The 7,448-nt window shown below is 45.2% G+C and overlaps 1 protein-coding gene across 1 annotated transcript in view; it reads right to left on the minus strand.

The window, feature by feature from the left end:
- Positions 1 to 6,883, minus strand: part of FGF13 (fibroblast growth factor 13) — a 260,995-nt gene extending 254,112 nt beyond the window's left edge. The window contains exon 1 of the mRNA XM_026848686.1: positions 6,802 to 6,883. The gene's annotated coding sequence lies outside the window, so the exon portion shown is untranslated. The remainder of the gene's footprint in view (positions 1 to 6,801) is intronic.
- Between the last annotated feature and the right edge of the window lie 565 nt (positions 6,884 to 7,448).

The following is a 7,448-nucleotide window of genomic DNA, read 5'->3' on the forward strand; positions in this document are numbered from 1 at the left end:
CCGGGGCCGCCGTCGGGGGAGGGAGCGCGGGGCGCGGCCACCCATCCTCTGCCCGCCGCGGGCCGCGCAGGACGGGAGGGAGGGACGGACGGAGAAACCCGATGCAGCCGGCGCCCCTTGGAGCCTGGCCCTGCTCGGTAGCGCCGAAAATAAAGTGCTGGGAAGGGCCTGGGGGAGCCCCTCGGGTGCGGCAGCCGGACTCTCCCAACACACCCCTGAAGGGTCTTGTTTGGACGGGGGGGACACGATGGACTTCTCCAAGCCCAGCAGGGGACAAGGCTGAGCTGGGCACCCCCCGGAGGAAAGCAAGATGCTCAGGGCACGACCCTCCCCGTGGCCTTTGGGTACTCCTCCGCTTATCCTCCCCCCACGGGGGGGTGAGGCAACGCGCCCGCAAGCGCAGCCCCAGCTCCCGGGGTCTCCGGGAGAGGCAGCAGCCGCTGGGCTGCGCAGCCGCTATTTTTAGCGGAGCCGAATTCCTCCCGCTTCGCCCTCCCGTAGCTCCGGCCCGGCGCCGGGGACAGCTGAAGGCAGATCGGCTTACGGCGACCGGCCCCCTCCTGCCCCGGGCGAGCCATCACCCGGGTAACCACAGCCTGGGGTAAAGTCCCATTCCCACCTCACACAGGTGACCGGAGATCAGGTGTGATTAGGAAAATCGGGGCTGTTTAAACTCAGAATGGAAGAGCCAAGATCAAAACTGCCGCTCGGAAGACCAAGAAGCTTGTCCTTATTACATGGCTTTCCCCTAAGAAATGCAGAATGTACAAAACTGAACCCCAGGTCCTTGAGCAGAGCAATTCCAGGCCTGCTCGTCTGCACCATGAACCACCTCTGCTCTGTTTCTGGAACCAAGGAGTTGTCCTGACAGGGTCAGCTTTGCTTCACAGAGACAGGCTGCCCAGGGAAGGGGTTGAGTCACCATCCCTGGAGGTATTTAAAAGACACACAGGTGTGGCGCTTAGGGACACGGTTTAGTGGTGGACTTGGCAGTGTTAGGTTTACGGTTGGATCTGACGATCTTAAAGGACTTTTCCAATGTAAATGGTCATATTATTCCCTGATTCAGTAAGCCCTCTAATGATAGTGGACTTAGGGTGCTCTCAATATAAGGCTGTTTCACTTGAACTTTTTCCATTATTTTCTTTTTTTAACACTTCAAAGACCTGCCAGGAGGATCAAAAATTTGGGCTTGGGTGTTTCTCTCCACTTGAACTTGGAGCAGTGAAACTGGAGAGTCAGAAGTGGAGGAGCCAGGAAGGAGGAGTTCTGCAGTTCAGCTGGGCCAGTGTTGTCAGAAGTAGCCTTGGTGAGCCCCAGCAAGGAAATTTCAGCTGTCGGATAAAACTTAGACCCTGATTTTCAAAGGCACTTGCAGCGCTTTGATGAGTTACAGACAATTCACACTTCTGGTCTGAGGTCTTTCCAGTACCAGAGGCCACTGACAAACACTGTGCTTAGTGCTGACAGTGAACTCGCCTTTCATTAGCCATTCTCACCTTTGCCAGGAGATCTGTTAAATTTTACAGGAGTCGTTATTACATTGACCAAATGAAGCCTGTACACTAAGCGTTGGAAGGAGGCAGCAGCTCAGCTTGTTGCGGAGGAACTGTACCTACTGGTGGGCAGAGAGAGCTCACCCTGCTGCTTTGAAATGAGTTAGTTTTTCCCCTTACTAGCTTGCAAGGCTTAGAAGTGCCAGTTAAAATTAATAAAATACTGTGTTATGCATGCAAAATATAGGGAGATTTGCATGAGGGGTTATTGCTCTCTATGTACAGTTTTCACAGCCTTTACTTTTAAAGCTACCTTGATGTCTCAAGTATTCTAGTGCAGAGGGTATTTGGGGCTGGGGCACTGCCTCATGCCTTCAGATTCCCTCATCAGTTCCTTGCCTTGATGCTAGTGGCTCTGGATTTGGGGTAAATCACGTAAGGTCTGGCTTTGCAACAAAATTTCGTTAACTAACACAAATATTTAAACATGAATCTGAGCCTTAGTATCTCTGTACATCACTTTCCCAACTATAGCAGGGATAAGTGTCACCTCATTGCTTTACAGCTATAATATTGGAAGCTGAGAAGCCCTCCGGATGCTGTGGTGACAGAACTGATACACAACAAGCTACATGCTGCAGCCAAGCTTATGCAGAAACTTTCCTCTATGTGGCCCTGACACAGAGCTTGTACCTCTCACTGACACCATCCTCCGAGTTTCTGAATTAGACACAATTTCTGCACCTCCAGATAGATCAGATACCCAGAGGAGGATGACTTAGTGATGTTTAATACAAAGAAATCTGATGTATCCTGTGCAAATGCTATTTAGGTGTTCCCTATCCACCTAACTGGCTTGGAAAGGTTTAAATTCAAGACTCTCTTTGGGGGGGGGAAGCACGATTTAAAGTCAGATATAGTAAATTGCTCTAAGTACACACCTTTTGTGCTCTTCCTGAAGTTCTGATGGAGTCATCTAAAGTGAGTGGCAAACAAGCCAGCAAGGCAGCACGAACAGTTGAAGCATCATCTGTACCCTTTTATGGTTCCTGAACTCTCCTGCCCAGAGGGACAAACACAATTGCCCCAAGCACAGCAAGGTCTGACAAGCTCTGAGCGTGAAGTGAAACATGAGGCTTTTGCAGCAGAGACACGCACGCAGCAGATCATATTTGGGGTCTTGCAGCTCAGGGTCGCTCTCTGGAAACAGGCACAGCAGAGCTGACGTGCTGCACCGAGCTGTGCCTCTGCTGAGGGTATTTATTCCCCCAGAAACATCTCCCAGAAGGTTCTGACTTGGCACAGGCTTGGATAAGTCGGGTATCATTTACAGTCTGAAATTGTAAACTCTAAGTGCCTTTATACAACACAACTATTGCTGCTTAATATCCAATAGCTGTACGGTTTGTCTGTAAAGCCCATACTCAAGTCATGAACATGCTTTTCCTATCCTCATAAAATATCTAGAGACATATATCCCTGAGGAACTCTGGAACTTGCATAGATACAGTAGTAGCATTGCTCCTCAGTGTCCTTTTTCCTCAGTTCTTTGGCTTCTCAAGTTGAAATCTTCTCTTTTCTGCAGGCAGTTGTTTGTAAAAGGTCCAGATTCTGCTCTTTTATGTAGCAGGAATTTTACATTATGCCTTTAAAACAGTCCAGCAAGTTTAAATTAACTTTGTCATGATGGTTCCTGGTATGTTCCCAGTTATATCTGAAGTAAAACTCTCCCTGCATTCAGGTGGAGCAGCACTAGGCCTTAAATTTAAGATTCTAGACGTGAAAAAGTCTCACTAAGTACTTACTCTTCATTTCAAATTATATTTTTACATTCATACTGGCATCAAGAGCTATCTATGGCATTATGATAAAGTAAGTAAATGATTAAGTGGCCATGTGTAATGTTTTGTTGCCCCTGGTTTTTAATGATGCCTATAAAATCAGTCCAAATAAATCCTTGGCACATCTCCTTATTGCCAGGCCCACCGCTGTGTTAACTGGAATGCTAGGACTAATTTCTTTACTACCAGTTGTGTGTTTTAACAAAAACAACAAAGATTTACAGACAAGATTAATACTAAAGAGAGGGCCAAAGTACAGCCTATTCTCTCGCAGGCACATGTTTGTTCTAATGGATGTTTAATTTGGTCCCCGTCTTATTTTTACCATTCCTATTCCTGCGCAGTCTTAAGCGCTACACAGAGGATCTTTTTTTGGCAGACAGCTTGTCCTCTTTTTGATCGTCAAAACCCAACAGCTTTATGCAAATAGAGTTCCAGCTAATGGATAGTATGGAGATGGCTGTTTAATTTCTCTAAATAATTCAGTCTGATAAACAGAGAAGCCCTAAGCAAACACTAGTGGTAAGGGATACTAATCATACTCACATAGCAAATCTCTCACCTATTTACTACGAATCATTTAAATTAAAATTAATGGACATCAAGCATTCTGTGCTGTGACCCTGGCACTTTGGATTGCTTCTCTGGGCTGGGGAATGTGCTCAGCGCCTGGGAAATGGAGCATCTCCCATTGCTATGCAATGATCCTTCTGGCTGATCAAGCTTCGCAGATTGCAGAGCAAATCCTGAACAAGGCTGCTGGATAGAGCACCACACAGATGTGAGGCCTTTAGCACTGGAGATCAAAGTCTTCCAGATTATTGACAGTCTAAACCAGACCAGTCTCAGAGGACCTTTCTCTCTGCATTTCAGTACCTTTGCTAAACTAGATTGATGACAGTTTACAAAGGCATGCATTTCTGTAACAGAGTGTGGTATTAGTTTTGGTGTCTACGTTTAAAAAAAAAAAAAAAGAAATTCTTCTTACAGGTCTAGAAAAGCCTACAAAGTAGTGGTTTAATGTACAAAGACTATGTCTCGCATGCAATCTCAGAGCTTCACTCTTAGCTAACAAATCATTTAAAGGCTCACAGCCGGCCTTCGTTTTAAGTCCTGGATTTACTGAAACAAAGGCATCCTGAAATATACTGTGAAGTTCTGAAATGAGTGAATTCTGTCAAAAAGTGTTTGGGGGATGCTAGTGCTTACACAAACGCCACATGTCAAATGCAATACATTTATGGGAATCACTGAGAGTATTCAACACAATCTATGATTTATCACTTGCAATCAACATTTAGCAGAAATGTTTACAAATATTTTTATTAATCCTGGAAAGTCTGAGTAAACCTACAAAAGAAGTTTTCTGTCTCATAGTCCTGCCCAGATTACCTCTGGTAGATGATTGCTTGTGAGCCTGCCTTTTTTTGAGGTTGTCCCTCTCCTCAAGTTTGGTGGAATGCAACTCTTCCAGAAATCTCATCACCTTTGCACCAGCAGCATCTGACACCAGAGCCTCTATACATCCAATAATCATTTATCACCAGCACACTAAAACCGAATAACTTTGGTAACATGAAGGACACGGGTTTGCAGGTGTATGAGGTGGCAATGTCGCAATGGGAGAATGCAGTAAAGGGCTCCTGAGTGCTTTCTAGCACTTTTATGTAAAGCCAGCGCTGGCAGCAGAGGCTGAAGCACTGTGTGGCTTAAGGCGTATCGTAGAACCACTACCTGCACACTAGCCTGGAGAAGCAGATGGAGAAACTCAGCTTTGTGACCCTGAACTGATTCCTTAATTTACCTACGAAAGCACAAATTAGAAATAAAAGGTGCGAGGTTTTGTATGAAGTCTCTTCATATTACTGCCGCCAGACAGAAGCCAGTGAGAACAGCCATAAACTGAAGACACCGGCTGAGCAGCTAGAACTGCAGCTGTATGCTTCACCTTCACCTCATCCAGCCCTTCTTAAATCTGCACGAATGCATACACATGCACAAAGCGGGTGAAGTTAGGACCTTTCAGAAATGACAGGCAGTTCTTTTCCTCTCCAGGGGACATGCTGGGGAACATAATTTAAAGAAAGTTGTTACTCGATAGCTTTTGTTAGACACCTGCAGGCCAAACTTTTGCAGGTGGAATGGATAAAAAAAGGGGGAAGTATTTGGTATCCTAAGTGAAACCAGGTGCCTTCATGTCAGAACAGGTTTTTCCCAAGTCTCCTTCTCCAAGGCTGGTGAAAGGTCTGTTATAGAGAGCATAGAGGGGTAAGACCTGGGGCTGGTTCTTCTGCTATGCATAGCACAAGCCAAAGGGTGAAGGTGGTCCCAATCCTCTCATGAACATAAGAAGAAGCACAAATCAAGCTATGGCTATTGCTCACTACTTTTTACTGTGTAAAGTAGGAGGAAAATGCACTTCTTCACAGAGCCCATCATCCTGCGCATTACAGCTTTCCCCTTACAACTCTTTCTGCTACTTGGTCAAGTCTTAAAACTTGAAAGGTTTTGAAGTCGAGCTGGAACAGGAACTTTGATGTTCAACTCTGTCAAGCTGCAAACTGGCATCAGCGGCTGATGTCACTCTGGCCTTTGTCGAGCTGAGAGAAAATAGTATTTGTGGAAGAGGCTCAGGAGGCAAAAGTGTATGATGCCAAATCTCTGCCAGAAATCCAGAGGTAAACTCAGATGGACATGAAGTCCCAGTGCAATGGGAGACCTGACATTACAAACTTTGGGCTACCTCAATAATAGGCAGGCAAGGGCTGTGCTGGGCATTGTGTGATTGATCTGAGCCCTCCCTGGAGTTACACCAGCATTTCAGACGCAGAAAGCTAATAGAGCAACAGCAGGAAAAAGAACATACAGCAATATTTGAAAGGAAACTTGCCAAGTAGAGCTCTAACATTATTGCAGGCTTGCATATGCGATGATATCATAGGATAACATTTTTTCATGCCTGATTTTTTCCTTAAGTGTCATAAAAATTAATCAGTGTTTGATTTTTACAAGCCTGAGAGACAGAGAGAGGAATATAATGATCAGTTTTCTGGGCTCAAAGAAATCTAAAAAAACAGTTATGCTTTAAGTTCAGAGTGGATCCTTAAAGGAAAAATGGAAAGACATTAAATTAGTTCAAGAAACTAATGTTAAAAAAAAAGTGTTGCAAGAAGCCTACAGTGCATAAGGCAAGATGTTTTCTGTTAATTTGAACATACTCCTATACACCCAGCAGCACTAGAATTGTATAGTCACCAAATAAATTGCTTTCCTCTGTCATGAGCTTATTACACCTCTCCTACTTTCTGTTCCTTTTCTGCCTGAAATTGTCTTTCCCCTTAAACCTCTATGAAGTTCATCCCAGATACCTCCGTTCTTTTTAACCTGCAGCAATTTTAAGATGCATCTGATGGAATTTTTCTAGCATTTCCTTCACTAAGACATGAGATAGGTTCAGCACTCACCCAAGATCGGAAGGTGAAGCTTGTCTATATTACACTGAGCACTTATGCACCATTTCTCCCGTTTCCTCTGGTCATGGCACTATGGCTGTGCCGTGGGGCTCTGAGGCTTCCCGTTCATTTCCAGCCGAGCTGAACTTGTAACTACCTCATAAACCTCTTATGTCTTAATCAGATTGCAGCTGGTATTTCTCATGTGTCGATCAGGTTTTGATGTGTATAACATGCACAGTGCCATGGGTGAGCACAAGCATAGCAAAGAGAAAGACTTTTCCCTTTAGTTTTTATAGATTTGCTTCAATCCTCATGACCTGTTAAATTCCCATAGCACAAGGTGGCCGGCTGTGGCAGTGGTCTAGCTGCTAGCTTGATCTTGAGGAGAAGCAAAGCCTTAGCTCTGACAGTCAAGTATTGTATGACCTGGAGACTTTTTTTTTTACAAAGCAGACTTCAGGTAAACTGAGGGATTTGGATTTGTTCAAGGCAGAGCATGTAGCTACAGCCTTTCTCCTTCAAACTGTCATCAAGCACAGGTCCTTGCCTCACCAGCCCAGGAGGATTCTGCCTGCTCATCCTTTGTAGAAAACCACAAACACTTTAGGAGATGTTCCCTGTTCAAAGAACTGCATTTGGAGGTCACGGCTCTGAAA

Source organism: Athene cunicularia, assembly GCF_003259725.1.
Source record: "Athene cunicularia isolate RWA chromosome 4 unlocalized genomic scaffold, athCun1 chr4_part3, whole genome shotgun sequence".
NCBI lineage: Eukaryota > Metazoa > Chordata > Aves > Strigiformes > Strigidae > Athene > Athene cunicularia.